Below are 17,138 nucleotides of genomic sequence, written 5' to 3'. Positions count from 1 at the left end.
CGGTTAAAAGTCAAGGTCAGATTAAACCAGAATGGTAGAACTTTTGTTTACAGTGAGCATATAATTTCTGTTCCTTGTGCAATTACTGAATGCATCAAGGGGGGCATTTCCTGTTCGACGAGCTGTTGTTTTCATGGGATCTGCATGAAAATTGGTCAGAATGTTCATCTTGATAATATCTAGGTCAAGTTTGAAACTGGGTCACATGCGGTTAAAAACTATGTCAGTAGGTCAAATAATAGAAAAACCTTTTGACCACTCTACGGGCCATATTTTTCATGGGATCTGTATGAAAGTTGGTCTGAATGTTCATCTTGATGATATCTAAATCAAGTTTGAAACTGGTTCAGCTGCGGTAAAAGACTAGGTCAGGAGGTCAAATAATAGAAAAACCTTTTGACTTCTCTAGAGGCGATATTTTTCAATGGAACTTCTTGAAAATTGGTGAGAATGTTCACCTTGATGATATCTAGGTCAAGTTCGAAACTAGGTCACATGCGGTCAAAAACTAGTTCATGTGGGGACAGGAGAGCAATTCAGGACCATCATGGTCCTCTTGTTTCAATACATATGGACAATGAAGTTAATTAATAATGCATTAAATACAGGCTTGGAAAATTTAATAGATACTCTATAAAAAAACAACAAAGTTTATTTAATTAATTATGAATAAATTGTTTTTGTGACATTGCCTTTTGTTAGCTGTAAGTATTGTAGCGATACACTTTACTTATTATAATGCAAGCATAAAATTGTTCCTTTTTTTAGCTCCACTATTCGGAGAATAGGGTGGCTATACTACACGCCCCGGCATTAACGATGGCAACCTTTGTTTTTCTTGTCATAGTTGGTTTAGGGCCAGCATGGATCCAGACCAGACTGCGTAGATATTATTATTATTGTTATTACCATCAGCGTCAGGATCATGTCCTTTCCTTCGATGCAAGTCCTTTCCTTTGATGCAAGTCCTTCCTTTCGTTTGATGCAAGTCCTTCCTTTCCTACGAAGCAAGTCCTCGTTAAACTCGCTGACGCCATCTGAAAGGTTCAAATTAGTATACATAAAGAACTTTTACACGATCCTAGTGTTTTAGTACAACACACATGGAAAACCTTAAGTGTTGTATTTGGCCTTAAACATGAAACTCTACTAATGTTATTACTATCAATTTAAGAGAATTACATAAGAAATGAGCAGGATATTATTATTGTTGGTTTTCTCGTGGCGGGGCTCATTTCTTTATGCTGGTTTTCTCGTGGCACGGCTCATTTCTTAAAATGGCTTAAGAAATGAGCCGTGCCACGAGAAAACCAACATAAAGAGATGAGCACCGCCATGAGAAAACCAACACAGCGGGTTTGCGACCAGCTTGGATCCACACCAGACTTCGCAGCCGGTCTCTAATAACAATATTTAATGAAAACTCTACTAATGTTATGACTATTAACTTAAGAGAAATATTTCAGAAACGAGCAGGATGCGCAGGCTGGTCTGGATCCACACTGGTCGCAAACCCACTATGTTGGTTTTCTCATGGCGGGGCTCATTTCTTTATGCCGTGCCACGAGAAAACCAACATAAAGAAATGAGCCCCGCCATGAGAAAACCAACATAGTGGGTTTGCGACCAGCGTGGATCCACACCAGACTTCGCGGCCTGTCTCTAATAACAATATTTAATGAAAACTCTACTAATGTTATGACTATTAATTTAAGAGAATTATTTCAGAAATGAGCAGGATATTATCATTATTGTTCTTACCATCAGTGGGTCAGCAGGTGTCATGTTATTATTATCTCCTCCACCAGTCCGTCAGCTCCACCAGTCCGTCAGCTCCACCAGCTCCACCAGTCCGTCAGCTCCATCAGCTCCATCAGCTCCACCAGTCCGTCAGCTCCACCAGTCCGTTAGCCAGTCGGTCCATCTCGTCCTTTTTACGGCGATGCAAGTCCTATTCGCTGACGCCATCTGAAAGGTTCAAATAAGTCTACATATAGAACTTGAGCAGGATGTGCAGGCTGGTCTGCATCCATCCTGGCTGCAAACCCACTATGTTGGTTTTCTCATGGCGGGGCTCATTTCTTTATGCTGGTTTTCTCGTGGCACGGCTCATTTCTTAAAATGGCTTAAGAAATGAGCCTTGCCACGAGAAAAACAACATAAAGAGATGAGCCCCGCCATGCGAAAACCAACATAGTGGGTTTGCAACCAGCGTGGATCCACACCAGACTTCGCAGCCGGTCTCTAATAACAATATTTAATGAAAACTCTACTAATGTGATGACTATTAACTTAAGAGAAATATTTCAGAAACGAGCAGGATGCGCAGGCTGGTCTGGATCCACGCTGGTCGCAAACCCACTATGTTGGTTTTCTCATGGCGGGGCTCATTTCTTTATGCTGGTTTTCTCGTGGCACGGCTCATTTCTTAAAATGGCTTAAGAAATGAGCCTTGCCACGAGAAAACCAACATAAAGAAATGAGCCCCGCCATGAGAAAACCAACATAGTGGGTTTGCGACCAGCGTGGATGCACACCAGACTTCGCGGCCTGTCTCTGATAACAATATTTAATGAAAACGCGACTAATGTTATGACTATTAATTTAAGAGAATTTATTATTGTTGGTTTTCTCGTGGCGGGGCTCATTTCTTTATGCTGGTTTTCTCGTGGCACGGCTCATTTCTTAAAATGGCTTAAGAAATGAGCCGTGCCACGAGAAAACCAACATAAAGGAATGAGCCCCGCCATGAGAAATCCAGCAAACCCACTATGTTGGTTTTCTCATGGCGGGGCTCATTTCTTTATGTTGGTTTTCTCATGGCAAGGCTCATTTCTGAAGCCATTTTAAGAAATCCAGCAAACCCACTATGTTGGTTTTTTCGCATGGCGGGGCTCATTTCTTTATGCTGGTTTTCTCGTGGCACGGCTCATTTCTTAAAATGGCTTAAGAAATGAGCCTTGCCACGAGAAAACCAACATAAAGAAATGAGCCCCGCCATGAGAAAACCAACATAGTGGGTTTGCGACCAGCGTGGATCCACACCAGACTTCGCGGCCTGTCTCTGATAACAATATTTAATGAAAACTCGACTAATGTTATGGCTATCAATTCAAGAGAATTACTTAAGAAATGAGCAGGATATTATTATTGTTGTTATTACCATCAGTGTGCCAGCAGGGTGCTATTATTATCTCCTCCACCCGTCCATTCCCTCCCTCGGTCAGCAGGCCAGCCAGTCCATTCCCTCGGTCAGCAGGCCAGCCAGTCCATTCCCTCCCTCGGTCAGCAGGCCAGCCAGTCCCATTCCTCCTCGGTCAGCAGGCCAGCCAGTCCCACCGCCGACCCAAGTCTTATTCGCTGAAAGCTGACCTCTGGAAACGGTTCACATATTTGCAGTCTACATATTTAAAGAAAATGGCTTAAGAAATGTAGCCAGCACTGTGCCACGGAGAAATTACCAACATATAATGAGAATGAGCCCCAGCCATGAAGTGAAATCCAGCAAACCCCACCTATCCCTTGGGTTTTCGCATGGCGGGGCATCCATTTCCCTCTTATTCTGGTTTTCTCGTGGCACGGCTCATTTCTTAAAAATGGCTGTATACGAAAGATAATGAGCCCCTTGCCATCGCCAGGAAAACCAACTAAATATGCAGAAATGAGCCCCGCCATGAGAAAACCACATAGTGGGTTTGCGACCAGCGTGGATCCACACCAGACTTCGCGGCCTGTCTCTGATAACAATATTTAATGAAAACTCGACTAATGTTTAATATGGCTATCAATTCAAGAGAATTACTTAAGAAATGAGCAGGATATTATTATTGTTGTTATTACCATCAGTGTGCCAGCAGGGTGCTATTATTATCCCCTCCACCCTCCCTCGGTCAGCAGGCCAGCCAGTCCATTCCCTCCCTCGGTCAGCAGGCCAGCCAGTCCATTCCACTTCCCTCAGGTCTAGACGAGGCCAAGCCAGTCCCATTCCCTCGGTGCATGGCAGGCCAAGCAGTAATCCACACAGTGCCTCTCCCCTCGGTCAGCAGGCCAGCCAGTCCATCCCTTCCCAGTCGGTCCAGCAGGGCCAGCCAGTTTCCACACCGCCGACGCGACGCAAGTCCTATTCGCTGACAGCATCTGAAAGGTTCAAATTAGTCTACATAAAGAAATGGCTTAAGAAATGAGCCGTGCCACGAGAAAACCAACATAAAGGAATGAGCCCCGCCATGCGAAAACCAACATAGTGGGTTTATTTCTTTATGCTGGTTTTCTCGTGGCACGGCTCATTTCTTAAAATGGCTTAAGAAATGAGCCTTGCCACGAGAAAACCAACATAAAGAAATGAGCCCCGCCATGAGAAAACCAACACAGTGGGTTTGCGACCAGCGTGGATCCACACCAGACTTCGCGGCCTGTCTCTGATAACAATATTTAATGAAAACTCGACTAATGTTATGGCTATCAATTCAAGAGAATTACTTAAGAAATGAGCAGGATATTATTATTGTTGTTATTACCATCAGTGTGCCAGCAGGGTGCTATTATTATCTCCTCCACCCGTCCATTCCCTCCCTCGGTCAGCAGGCCAGCCAGTCCATTCCCCCCCTCGGTCAGCAGGCCAGCCAGTCCATTCCCTCCCTCGGTCAGCAGGCCAGCCAGTCCACCGCGACGCAAGTCCTATTCGCTGACAGCATCTGAAAGGTTCAAATTAGTCTACATAAAGAAATGGCTTAAGAAATGAGCCGTGCCACGAGAAAACCAACATAAAGGAATGAGCCCCGCCATGCGAAAACCAACATAGTGGGTTTGCTGCTCATTTCTTTATTCTGGTTTTCTCGTGGCATTTCTTAAAATGGCTTAAGAAATGAGCCTTGCCACGAGAAAACCAACATAAAGAAATGAGCCCCGCCATGAGAAAACCAACATAGTGGGTTTGCGACCAGCGTGGATCCACACCAGACTTCGCGGCCTGTCTCTGATAACAATATTTAATGAAAACTCGACTAATGTTATGACTATCAATTCAAGAGAATTACTTAAGAAATGAGCAGGATATTATTATTGTTGTTATTACCATCAGTGTGCCAGCAGGGTGCTATTATTATCTCCTCCACCCGTCCACTCCCTCCCTCGGTCAGCAGGCCAGCCAGTCCATTCCCTCGGTCAGCAGGCCAGCCAGTCCATTCCCTCCCTCGGTCAGCAGGCCAGCCAGTCCACCATTCCCTCGGTCAGCAGGCCAGCCAGTCCACCGCGACGCAAGTCCTATTCGCTGACAGCATCTGAAAGGTTCAAATTAGTCTACATAAAGAAATGGCTTAAGAAATGAGCCGTGCCACGAGAAAACCAACATAAAGGAATGAGCCCCGCCATGAGAAAACCAACAAACCCACTATGTTGGTTTTCTCGTGGCGGGGCTCATTTCTTTATGCTGGTTTTCTCGTGGCACGGCTCATTTCTTAAAATGGCTTAAGAAATGAGCCTTGCCACGAGAAAACCAACATAAAGAAATGAGCCCCGCCATGAGAAAACCAACATAGTGGGTTTGCGACCAGCGTGGATCCACACCAGACTTCGCGGCCTGTCTCTGATAACAATATTTAATGAAAACTCGACTAATGTTTAATATGGCTATCAATTCAAGAGAATTACTTAAGAAATGAGCAGGATATTATTATTGTTGTTATTACCATCAGTGTGCCAGCAGGGTGCTATTATTATCTCCTCCACCCGTCCACTCCCTCCCTCGGTCAGCAGGCCAGCCAGTCCATTCCCTCGGTCAGCAGGCCAGCCAGTCCACCATTCCCTCCCTCGGTCAGCAGGCCAGCCAGTCCACCATTCCCTCGGTCAGCAGGCCAGCCAGTCCACCGCGACGCAAGTCCTATTCGCTGACAGCATCTGAAAGGTTCAAATTAGTCTACATAAAGAAATGGCTTAAGAAATGAGCCGTGCCACGAGAAAACCAACATAAAGGAATGAGCCCCGCCATGCGAAAACCAACATAGTGGGTTTGCTGGATTTCTTAAAATGGCTTAAGAAATGAGCCTTGCCACGAGAAAACCAACATAAAGAAATGAGCCCCGCCATGAGAAAACCAACATAGTGGGTTTGCGACCAGCGTGGATCCACACCAGACTTCGCGGCCTGTCTCTGATAACAATATTTAATGAAAACTCGACTAATGTTATGGCTATCAATTCAAGAGAATTACTTAAGAAATGAGCAGGATATTATTATTTTTGTTATTACCATCAGTGTGCCAGCAGGGTGCTATTATTATCTCCTCCACCCATCCATTCCCTCCCTCGGTCAGCAGGCCAGCCAGTCCATTCCCTCGGTCAGCAGGCCAGCCAGTCCACCATCCCCTCGGTCAGCAGGCCAGCCAGTCCACCATTCCCTCGGTCAGCAGGCCAGCCAGTCCATTTTTACGGCGACGCAAGTCCTATTCGCTGACAGCATCTGAAAGGTTCAAATTAGTCTACATAAAGAAATGGCTTAAGAAATGAGCCGTGCCACGAGAAAACCAACATAAAGGAATGAGCCCCGCCATGCGAAAACCAACATAGTGGGTTTGCTGGATTTCTTAAAATGGCTTCAGAAATGAGCCTTGCCACGAGAAAACCAACATAAAGAAATGAGCCCCGCCATGAGAAAACCAACATAGTGGGTTTGCGACCAGCGTGGATCCACACCAGACTTCGCGGCCTGTCTCTGATAACAATATTTAATGAAAACTCGACTAATGTTATGGCTATCAATTCAAGAGAATTACTTAAGAAATGAGCAGGATATTATTATTGTTGTTATTACCATCAGTGTGCCAGCAGGGTGCTATTATTATCTCCTCCACCCGTCCACTCCCTCCCTCGGTCAGCAGGCCAGCCAGTCCATTCCCTCGGTCAGCAGGCCAGCCAGTCCACCATTCCCTCCCTCGGTCAGCAGGCCGCAGCACCATTCCTCGTCGCAGCAGCCAGCCCGGGACGCAAGTCCTATTCGCTGACAGCATCTGAAAGGTTCAAATTAGTCTACATAAAGAAATGGCTTAAGAAATGAGCCGTGCCACGAGAAAACCAACATAAAGGAATGAGCCCCGCCATGAGAAATCCAGCAAACACTATGTTGGTTTTTTCGCATGGCGGGGCTCATTTCTTTATGCTGGTTTTCTCGTGGCACGGCTCATTTCTTAAAATGGCTTAAGAAATGAGCCTTGCCACGAGAAAACCAACATAAAGAAATGAGCCCCGCCATGAGAAAACCAACATAGTGGGTTTGCGACCAGCGTGGATCCACACCAGACTTCGCGGCCTGTCTCTGATAACAATATTTAATGAAAACTCGACTAATGTTATGGCTATCAATTCAAGAGAATTACTTAAGAAATGAGCAGGATATTATTATTGTTGTTATTACCATCAGTGTGCCAGCAGGGTGCTATTATTATCTCCTCCACCCGTCCACTCCCTCCCTCGGTCAGCAGGCCAGCCAGTCCATTCCCTCGGTCAGCAGGCCAGCCAGTCCACCCCTCCCTCGGTCAGCAGGCCAGCCAGTCCACCATTCCCTCGGTCAGCAGGCCAGCCAGTCCACCGCGACGCAAGTCCTATTCGCTGACAGCATCTGAAAGGTTCAAATTAGTCTACATAAAGAAATGGCTTAAGAAATGAGCCGTGCCACGAGAAAACAAACATAAAGGAATGAGCCCCGCCATGAGAAATCCAGCAAACCCACTATGTTGGTTTTTTCGCATGGCGGGGCTCATTTCTTTATGCTGGTTTTCTCGTGGCACGGCTCATTTCTTAAAATGGCTTAAGAAATGAGCCTTGCCACGAGAAAACCAACATAAAGAAATGAGCCCCGCCATGAGAAAACCAACATAGTGGGTTTGCGACCAGCGTGGATCCACACCAGACTTCGCGGCCTGTCTCTGATAACAATATTTAATGAAAACTCGACTAATGTTATGGCTATCAATTCAAGAGAATTACTTAAGAAATGAGCAGGATATTATTATTGTTGTTATTACCATCAGTGTGCCAGCAGGGTGCTATTATTATCCCCTCCACCCTCCACTCCCTCCCTCGTTCAGCAGGCCAGCCAGTCCATTCCCTCGGTCAGCAGGCCAGCCAGTCCATTCCCTCCCTCGGTCAGCAGGCCAGCCAGTCCACCATTCCCTCGGTCAGCAGGCCAGCCAGTCCACCGCGACGCAAGTCCTATTCGCTGACAGCATCTGAAAGGTTCAAATTAGTCTACATAAAGAAATGGCTTAAGAAATGAGCCGTGCCACGAGAAAACCAACATAAAGGAATGAGCCCCGCCATGCGAAAACCAACATAGTTGGTTTTTTCGCATGGCGGGGCTCATTTCTTTATGCTGGTTTTCTCGTGGCACGGCTCATTTCTTAAAATGGCTTAAGAAATGAGCCTTGCCACGAGAAAACCAACATAAAGAAATGAGCCCCGCCATGAGAAAACCAACATAGTGGGTTTGCGACCAGCGTGGATCCACACCAGACTTCGCGGCCTGTCTCTGATAACAATATTTAATGAAAACTCGACTAATGTTATGGCTATCAATTCAAGAGAATTACTTAAGAAATGAGCAGGATATTATTATTGTTGTTCTTACCATCAGTGTGCCAGCAGGTGTCATGTTATTATTATCTCCACCATCCTCCATTCCCTCCCTCGGTCAGCAGGCCAGCCAGTCCATTCCCTCGGTCAGCAGGCCAGCCAGTCCACCATTCCCTCCCTCGGTCAGCAGGCCAGCCAGTCCACCATTCCCTCGGTCAGCAGGCCAGCCAGTCCACCGCGACGCAAGTCCTATTCGCTTAAGAAATGAGCCGTGCCACGAGAAAACCAACATAAAGGAATGAGCCCCGCCATGCGAAAACCAGCAAACATGTTGGTTTTCTCGGGCGGGGCTCATTTCTTTATGCTGGATTTCTTAAAATGGCTTTTCTTAAAATGGCTTAAGAAATGAGCCTTGCCACGAGAAAACCAACATAAAGAGATGAGCCCCGCCATGAGAAAACCAACATAGTGGGTTTGCGACCAGCGTGGATGCACACCAGACTTCGCGGCCTGTCTCCGATAACAATATTTAATGAAAACTCTACTAATGTTATGACTATCAATTTAAGAGAATTACTTAAGAAATGAGCAGGATATTATTATTGTTGTTCTTACCATCAGTGTGCCAGCAGGTGTCATGTTATTATTATCTCCACCATCCCCTCGGTCAGCAGGCCAGCCAGTCCACCATCCCCTCGGGTCAGCAGGCCAGCCAGTCCACCATCCCCTCGGTCAGCAGGCCAGCCAGTCCACCATTCCCTCGGTCAGCAGGCCAGCCAGTCCATTTTTACGGCGATGCAAGTCCTATTCGCTGACAGCATCTGAAAGGTTCAAATTAGTCTACATAAAGAACTGTCTTGAGCAGGATGCGCAGGCTGGTCTGGATCCATCCTGGTCGCAAACCCTCTATGTTGGTTTTCTCGTGGCAGGGCTCATTTCTTAATGCCGCATTTCTCGTGGCACGGCTCATTTCTTAAAATGGCTTAAGAAATGAGCCGTGCCTTGAGAAAACCAACATAAAGAGATGAGCCCTGTCATGAGAAAACCAACAAAGTGGATCCACACCAGACTTCGCGGCCGGTCTCTAATAACAATATTTAATGAAAACTCTACTAATGTGATGACTATTAACTTAAGAGAAATATTTCAGAAACGAGCAGGATGCGCAGGCTGGTCTGGATCCACACTGGTCGCAAACCCACTGTGTTGGTTTTCTCATGGCGGGGCTCATTTCTTTATGCTGGTTTTCTCGTGGCACGGCTCATTTCTTAAAATGGCTTAAGAAATGAGCCTTGCCACGAGAAAACCAGCATAAAGAAATGAGCCCCGCCATGAGAAAACCAACATAGTGGGTTTGCGACCAGCGTGGATCCACACCAGACTTCGCGGCCTGTCTCTAATAACAATATTTAATGAAAACTCTGCTAATGTTATGACTATTAATTTAAGAGAATTATTTCAGAAATGAGCAGGATATTATCATTATTGTTCTTACCATCAGTGGGTCAGCAGGTGTCATGTTATTATTATCTCCTCCACCAGTCCGTCAGCTCCACCAGTCCGTCAGCCAGTCGGTCCTTTCCCTCGGTTGAAGTCCTAAGTCCTTTTTACGGCGATGCAAGTCCTACTCGCTGACGCCATCTGAAAGGTTCAAATTAGTCTACATAAAGAACTTGAGCAGGATGCGCAGGCTGGTCTGGATCCATCCTGGTAGCAAATCCACTATGTTGGTTTTGTCATGGCGGGGCTCATTTCTTTATGCTGGTTTTCTCGTGGCACGGCTCATTTCTTAAAATGGCTTAAGAAATGAGCCGTGCCATGAGAAAACCAACATAAAGAGATGAGCCCCGCCATGAGAAAACCAACATAGTGGATCCACACCAGACTTTGCGGCCGGTCTCTAATAACAATATTTAATGAAAACTCTACTAATGTTATGACTATTAACTTAAGAGAATTATTTCAGAAACGAGCAGGATGCGCAGGCTGGTGTGGATCCACGCTGGTCGCAAACCCACTATGTTGGTTTTCTCATGGCGGGGCTCATTTCTTTATGCTGGTTTTCTCGTGGCACCGCTCATTTCTTAAAATGGCTTAAGAAATGAGCCATGCCATGAGAAAACCAACAAAGAAATGAGCCCCGTCAAGAGAAAACCAACATAGTGGGTTTACGTCCAGCGTGGATCCACACCAGACTTCGCGGCCTGTCTCTAATAACAATATTTAATGAAAACTCTACTAATGTTATGACTATTAATTTAAGAGAATTATTTCAGAAATGAGCAGAATATTATCATTATTGTTCTTACCATCAGTGGGTCAGCATTTGTCATGTTATTATTATCGCCTCCACCAGTCCATCAGCTCCACCAGTCCGTCAGCTCCACCACGTCAGCTCCACCAGTCCGTCAGCCAGTCGGTCCTTTCCCTCAGTTGAAGTCCTAAGTCCTTTTTACGGCGATGCAAGTCCTACTCGCTGACGCCATCTGAAAGGTTCAAATTAGTCTACATAAAGAACTTGAGCAGGATGCGCAGGCTGGTCTGGATCCATTCTGGTTGCAAACCCACTATGTTGGTTTTCTCATGGCGGGGCTCATTTCTTTATGCATTTTTTCTCGTGGCATGGCTCATTTCTTAAAATGGCTTAAGAAATGAGCCGTGCCACGAGAAAACCAACATAAAGAGATGAGCCCCGTCATGAGAAAACCAACATAGTGGATCCACACCAGACTTCGCGGCCGGTCTCTAATAACAATATTTAATGAAAACTCTACTAATGTTATGACTATTAACTTAAGAGAATTATTTCAGAAACGAGCAGGATGCGCAGGCTGGTCTGGATCCACGCTGGTCACAAACCCACTATGTTGGTTTTCTTATGGCGGGGCTCATTTCTTTATGCTGGTTTTCTCGTGGCACGGCTCATTTCTTAAAATGGCTTAAGAAATGAGCCGTGCCACGAGAAAACCAACATAAAGAAATGAGCCCCGCCATGAGAAAACCAACATAGTGGGTTTGTGACCAGCGTGGATCCACACCAGACTTCGCGGCCTGTCTCTATTAACAATATTTAATGAAAACTCTACTAATGTTATGACTATTAATTTAAGAGAATTATTTAAGAAATGACTATAATTTTAATTTAAGAGAATTATTTAAGAAATGACTATTAATTTAAGAGAATTATTTAAGAAATGAGCAGGATATTATCATTATTGTTATTACCATCAGTGTGTCAGCCTGTGTCATGTTATTATTATCTCCACCAGTCGGTCAGCCGGTCCTTTCCCTCGATTGAAGTCCTAAGTCCTCTCCTGGGATGCAAGTCCTACTCGCTGACAGCATCTGAAAGGTTCAAATTAGTCTACATGAAGAACTGGATACTTACAATATTCTAAAGATCTGTCCCGCTTTGAAAATAAGAATAACATTTGTAAAAAAATTAAAATAAACAACTGTCTAAAAGTATTTTAACCTTCTTATATTAAGTTATAGCACTTACATATTGCTGCAAATGCATCAAAATGATGGCATGTAGATATCTAACAGCATTTTAAAAATGGTGAGCTTGTAAGTAAAGACGTTGAACTGTCCAAAAGTGTGTGCTCTTCATGCAATTCAGTTCCTACATATCCTTTCCGCAGCAGGCCTACTAAAACGTATTAGCGTCTGATGGCCCTTTCACGCTTCCGTAGAAACAACATTTATTTACACGAAACTTATTTTTTTGAAAATATTTCTGAAATGTCTAGGTCTGCAGCTCTCAAATACGGTTATATCTTACATCTAAGGCATATACTGACACTCTCAGACAACATCAAAAATGAGATTTTGAGCGATTTGATGAAGTTTCAAAATTATCAATGTACGCTTCGTCCGTTGCGGACCCCTGTGGGATTAGTGTTTATCCAGAGCATCTTTTTTTTTTTCATAGATTAAAAGCTGACATGCTGTACTAAAGCCCAGGTAATATTAATTCGTAATAAAGTGCTGAAAATTGGCTCCCCAATAGCAAAAAAGTCCACGCGCATACATTTAGACGGGGTGACCCCTGCGCGTGACCCCTGACTATCTACGAATCAAAATGCGGCTTTCGTTTTCAAGTTAAGCATTTCTACTTTTATTTTATTTACTTCCGGAAATAGCTGAAGGTCGAGTGACGTCATCAAAAACATACATATACCTGGCGAGTGCTGGCCGTCCTAAGCAAGGTTATATGAGTAAATTGACAATGGTTTTGTAGAATAATATAAATGTAGCTGCTCATACTACAGGTAGTCGTCGATAAATATTATGTTCCAGATGATACCCGGATAACTGCGGCAAGAACCTATCAATGTTACATTTGTTCTGCAGACCCGCTCGCTTAGCTCAGTAGGTAAGAGCGTTGGTCTACGGATCGCAGGGTCGGGAGTTCGATCCTCGGGCGGGGCGTATGTTCTCCGTGACTATTTGATAAACGACATTGTGTCTGAAATCATTAGTCCTCCACCTCTGATGATTCATGTGTGGTAGTTGGCAGTTACTTGCGGAGAACAGGTTTGTACTGCTACAGAATCCAGGAACACTGGTTAGGTTAACTGCCCGCCGTTTACTGACTGAAATACTGTTGAAAAACGGCGTTAAACCCAAAACAAACAAACATTTGTTCTGCAGATAGTAGATCTAACTTGCATGTAAAACTTTAACCAGGATCAGTTTTTGCTCGCAAGCACGTGTTGTACTATATCGCGTTCTTTTTGTATCGATGCTTCTATGAGTGATACTTCTGTAAATGCAGATCGATAATCCATAAATATATTCTTAATCAATGAAAAGCAAATTTTATTGTTGCTTTTAATATTTCCAACTACCCTTTACATTAATAGAACAGTAGTCACATCTTCACATCAGTTGTATATTAACATGTCATTTTACATGTTTTATCTTCTTCAGAGTTCTGCAAATTGACACATAGGCCTACATTTTTATTTTCCTATAGAACTCTCCATATACCCAAATGGTAAGTATAAAATTTCCAGAGTTGGGATGTTTTTGAAATCATTGACTCATAAAAATATTATTTATGTAACAATTTTCACTGAGCGTGTATTAGAAATCATCATATAGTTGATGCACTTGATCTAATTATGTTATTGGGCTCGTTTGAAGTTGCATTTTTGAATCACATTTTAAAATGTAAAAGATGGTTGTCATGAAACAAAGTGTTCGGAATCTTTACAAAATACAATCAGCTTTGAAAGTACAGTAACAGTGGGGAGTACAATGCTACAGCTGAATGATCAAAAACACGTATTGTAATCTTCACATATATATAGAGGATATTAAATAAATAATAATAATATTTTTGCATATGTCACCACGGCAAGGATACATTTCGAACTCAGTTTGAAGAACTTACAAAATAAAAAAATGTACCAATACCACTAAAAAGTATTAATAACGGCATAGAGATTGCATATTAAGACCGAAAATATACCGAATTGTTCTTCATTTATATACGCTGACAATCACTTCAGAAAAATAAAATTGGGATCAAGTATATGTTTATTTCACAGGAAACATACAAAACTATATTTAAATTTCCATTTGACACGCCGTGCATAAAATAGGATAATATTTTTGTGAAATCGCCATCAAGTGTAGAAATTATCCATATACCCCTATAGAAAATTTGTATCTTTTATCGTCAACGATTTGTATCTTTTAGCGAGCCTAAAAATGTTGTATCATTTAGCGTTAGTTTTGTATCTTTTAGCGAGCCTAGATTTATATCATTTAGCGTTGGTTGCATCATTCAGCGTCAGCTTTGTATCATTTAACGCCAGTTGTATCATTTAGTGAAGTTGTATCATTTAGCATTCCCACAGGTGTATCATTTTAAAGCGTTCCCACAGGGGGGATTGTAACCACGCATGCAGATGATGATTATAAAGAAATAGTTTTAATTTCAAGTCATCATCTTTTAAAGTACCAAAGATATGTCTATAAACAAAGCTTTCAAAAAATAACATTAAAATAATTTCAAGTATAACAACTTTGTGATCTTGACCTTGGGTATAATGGGCCCAGGTCCTGCACATACTTTCTTTGTATGTTGGACAATGTTTATGTGAACTCACAGTAAGATAAAAGCAATAGTAACAAAGTAACAAAGATATGACAGGGAAACAAAGATAGTGGAAAAACTTTAACCTTAAAAACAACTCAAGTATAATACCATGGTGACCTTGACCTTGGGTATAATGGGCCCAGCCCTTGCAAATTGTTTGTATGCTTGACAATGTTAATGTGAAGTTACAGTAAGATATAAGCCATAGTAACAAAAATAAGACAGAAAAACAAAGGTTGCCGAAAAACTTTAACTTAAAAATAACCAAAGTATAACACCTTGGTGACCTTGACCTTGCTTTCTTTGTATGCTGAACAATGTTTATTTGAAGTTTTAGTAAGATATAAGCAATAGTAACAAAGATGTGACAGAAAAACAAAGTTTGCCTAAAAACTTTAACCTTACAGATAACCTAAGTATAACACCTTTGTCACCTTGATCTTGGGTATAATGGGTCAAGCCCCTGCACATACTTTGTTTATATGCTGGACAATGTTTATGTGAGGTTACGATAAGATTATGCAATAGTAACGAAGATATGACAGAAAAACAAAGCTTGCTGAAAAAACTTTGACCAAGAAAGGTCCTGTCGATGCCGACGCGGACGCCGGGGCGAGTACAATAGCCCCCCCCCCCCCCCCCCCCCCCCCCCACCCACACACACACCTAACCCCTCCGCTTCTCCGAATAGTGGAGGTTAAAATAGCTTTGAACGCATTTTTTCCTTTTGCTGTAACCCAGCAACCTGTGTTGAAGCTAAGACTAGTTAAGAGCCGAAGGCCGAGTGTTTGAAACTTGTCAGGGTTACAAGCACATTCCTTTAGTTGGACAAGACTACATTTTAGAATCACAAGTTTTAAATTAATCATGTAATAACTTACCTGCTCATATGAAACATGCTGCTATCAAGCCGTCGTCGGTATTTCTCAATGTTTCTTCTACAACATTTTCTAATCTTTAGGCATTTTTTTTCAGTGAGTCAGCTACTTTTCCGCTCGCCAACTAATGTCCGACTTTTTGACATGTGAGCGATATCTCACATAAAGCTGAAGATTGGTAAATAAATAAATTCAAAATAATTTTCCCACTCTACACGTAAGAGAAGAAAGACTGCCCTTAGGGTCGAAGGATTTTGGCAGCGGAAAGTGCAAAGAGAATAAAAAGAACAGACCAATGTATATCTTTCTCTCATTCTATCTCTCATTCAAACATGTAAGACAAACAAGACGATTGGACAAACATGACAAACTGCACAGACAAACACACTGATGAATTGCCTCGGGAACTTCCGTTAATATCCGTGATATTACGTACATTACCGAGAAGCCCCGATTCAATTAAATAGCAGACGATACAACATAATAAAAACCTGACGGACACTATCGGAAATTTGACGCGTGCGCGAGGGTTAAGTATTACTTTCCCGCTCTGGAAAAGACTTAATGCACGGCGCACGTTACTATTAAGGATAAACAGTCTAAAAAATACGACCTGTGACATATATATCACAGGATAACCCATAAAGTGTTTCTGCTTATTACCTGCGGCCTGGAGGCCGCAGGTATATTGGAATGCAACAAGTAGTGTAGCACATGGGGACTGGGTGATTTCACGTGACTTTTTACCGATATGCGATTGGCTTATCGCATTTATGGAACGCCGTTTCTGCAATATAGCCGGCACTCTATATGATATATAGAGCAATGTTTGTGACCTAAAGTCTTCATTCATTATTTCATATAATTTATTCAAACTTTCAGCTATGATCAGTATTGATACCTAGTTGCGCATAAGGATTTTAATTTCCTGGATTATGGTCCTGTGTTGCCTTGTTCTATACTTAGTATGTCAACGAAGTCCAGGAGAAGGCATGACTCACATTTGTGATCGCTCTAGTGCAGTATTTCAATAGTCAAGGAATGTGACCAGTTGAGCCAACAGTTATTTTTGCTCAAAACAATAACTTTCAGAATTAAGAAAAACATATTTCATAGATATACTTGTAAATCATGTATAATGGGGTAATATTTCCTACATTTAAGCGTAATTGTATAATTTTAAAAAAACACACACACACAAGCACGTTATTCCCCAATAAGTTACTTTTTTAGGCTGAGTGGTCACACATACATCCATAACAATTTCTGGTCTGTATAACTTCTGGCCGCAAGAAATCTTTCAACTTGTTTTCTATGGGGTCCTTAAACGTTTAATAGTATACATGTATAGACACGACTGGATTCGGTATGTATCAATCAGCGTAGGCATATTTTTGCACACGATTATTTACTACTTTTTATACGCCCGAAGGGACGTATTATGTTATGACGCTGGTGTCCGTCCGTCTGTCCGTTAGCAATTTCGTGTCCGCTCTGTAACTCTTGAACCCCTTGAAGGATTTCAAGGAAACTTGACACAAATGTTCACCACACCCAGACGACGTGCAGAGCGCATGTTCTGGA

The 17,138-nt window shown here is 42.8% G+C and overlaps 2 long non-coding RNA genes across 6 annotated transcripts in view; both read right to left on the bottom strand.

Annotated features, from left to right (window-relative positions):
* Positions 1 to 609: 609 nt before the first annotated feature.
* Positions 610 to 3,306, bottom strand: LOC123545768 (uncharacterized). Its single transcript, XR_008370531.1, has 3 exons — positions 3,164 to 3,306; positions 1,762 to 1,968; positions 610 to 1,037 (listed from the first exon to the last, which is right to left on the bottom strand). It is a non-coding gene; the product is annotated as an uncharacterized LOC123545768 (long non-coding RNA).
* A 976-nt stretch (positions 3,307 to 4,282) lies between these two features.
* Positions 4,283 to 17,138, bottom strand: part of LOC123562848 (uncharacterized) — a 38,856-nt gene continuing 26,000 nt past the window's right edge. For 3 of the 5 annotated variants that reach the window (XR_008370528.1, XR_008370526.1, XR_008370527.1), the window contains exons 2-10: positions 15,558 to 15,722; positions 11,790 to 11,909; positions 10,874 to 11,050; positions 10,060 to 10,205; positions 9,180 to 9,385; positions 6,247 to 6,456; positions 5,688 to 5,895; positions 5,075 to 5,279; positions 4,283 to 4,694 (exon numbers count right to left, since the gene is read on the bottom strand). This is a non-coding gene — a long non-coding RNA (uncharacterized LOC123562848). Of the gene's footprint in view, positions 4,695 to 5,074; positions 5,280 to 5,687; positions 5,896 to 6,246; positions 6,457 to 9,179; positions 9,386 to 10,059; positions 10,206 to 10,873; positions 11,051 to 11,789; positions 11,910 to 12,066; positions 12,327 to 12,348; positions 13,392 to 15,557; positions 15,723 to 17,138 lie in introns of those variants that run through there. The other 2 variants (XR_008370530.1, XR_008370529.1) reach the window with 2 other exon arrangements.

This window comes from Mercenaria mercenaria, chromosome 1, assembly GCF_021730395.1.
Source record: "Mercenaria mercenaria strain notata chromosome 1, MADL_Memer_1, whole genome shotgun sequence".
Taxonomy (NCBI): domain Eukaryota; kingdom Metazoa; phylum Mollusca; class Bivalvia; order Venerida; family Veneridae; genus Mercenaria; species Mercenaria mercenaria.
Note: the sequence above shows the minus strand (reverse complement) of the source record. Positions and strands in the feature narration are given on the sequence as shown.